General features: G+C 47.7%; 1 protein-coding gene across 1 annotated transcript in view; it reads right to left on the reverse strand.

The window, feature by feature from the left end:
• The window catches only part of fam114a1 (family with sequence similarity 114 member A1), a 27,605-nt gene extending 27,599 nt beyond the window's left edge, over positions 1-6 (reverse strand). The window contains exon 1 of the mRNA XM_084193445.1: positions 1-6. This exon is cut by the window's left edge and continues 232 nt beyond it. The gene's annotated coding sequence lies outside the window, so the exon portion shown is untranslated.
• Positions 7-1,146: the final 1,140 nt, after the last annotated feature.

The raw sequence follows: 1,146 nt of genomic DNA on the forward strand, positions 1-1,146 counted from the left end.
GTGTCTTCTGGGGGGTTGGGGTCGGTGTGTGGGGGGTTGGGGTCGGTGTGGGGGGGGTTGGGGTCGGTGTGTGGGGGGTTGGGGTCGGTGTGGGGGGGGTTGGGGTCGGTGTGGGGGGGGTTGGGGTCGGTGTGTGGGGGGTTGGGGTCGGTGTGGGGGGGGTTGGGGTCGGTGTGAGGGGGGTTGGGGTCAGCGTGGGGGGGGTTGGGGTCGGTGTGGGGGGGATCAGAGAGGGGAGGGTGGTTGGAGTCAGACATGTTCATCTGAAGGAGGAGGAGGAAGACAGAGAGGTTGGTTTTTTAATAGTGACTGATTTAGCCCAGTAAAATCTGGGGTGTATTCACTAGGAACCAAACGGAACCAAACAGAACCAAACAGAACCAAACGGAACCAAACGGAAAACCAAACAGAACCAAACGGAAAACCAAACAGAACCAAACGGAAAACCAAACAGAAAAACAAACAGAACCAAACGGAAAAACAAACAGAACCAAACGGAAAAACAAACAGAACCAAACGGAAAAACAAACAGAACCAAACGGAAAAACAAACAGAAAACCAAACGGAACCAAACGGAACCAAACAGAACCAAACGGGGAGGGACCTACCCGAAGTTGTCCAATAGAAACTAATTTTCGTTGCAAAACGCAACTGTTTGGACTAATGACTACACCCCAGCAATGCTGAACATTAACATTTAGTCGTCAACTAAAATGCATTAAAATGAGCCAGTGAAGCTGAGAGAAGCAGCAAGCAGTACTGTCTACCGGAGCCTTCAGCAGGACGCTACGTTTTGTTACGTTCAGATAGAAATATACTATGTAGAACAAACATGCCTCTCTGCCATGTAGAATCATGTCGGCTCTATTCATAGCATTTCTATCTGCAATGTTCCAAAACGTTTTTCCTAATGAACATGGCACCGGTCTACGATATACAGTTAGTTATATTCCCATGGCGTGTTACCGCGACGTTGCGGTCACATCATGTCAACGCATTCATGGCAACGCATCGACCACAGACAGCACTGTTTTCCCTTTTCCTTTTCAAAGTTGAGTTAGACACACGTATATAATGTACAGTGTGATGTTGTGACATACAACAAATGAATACACCAGTTGATTATGTTTACAAATAGCCAAAATA

Source organism: Coregonus lavaretus (genome assembly GCF_964263955.1).
Source record: "Coregonus lavaretus genome assembly, contig: HAP1_SCAFFOLD_3821, whole genome shotgun sequence".
NCBI lineage: Eukaryota > Metazoa > Chordata > Actinopteri > Salmoniformes > Salmonidae > Coregonus > Coregonus lavaretus.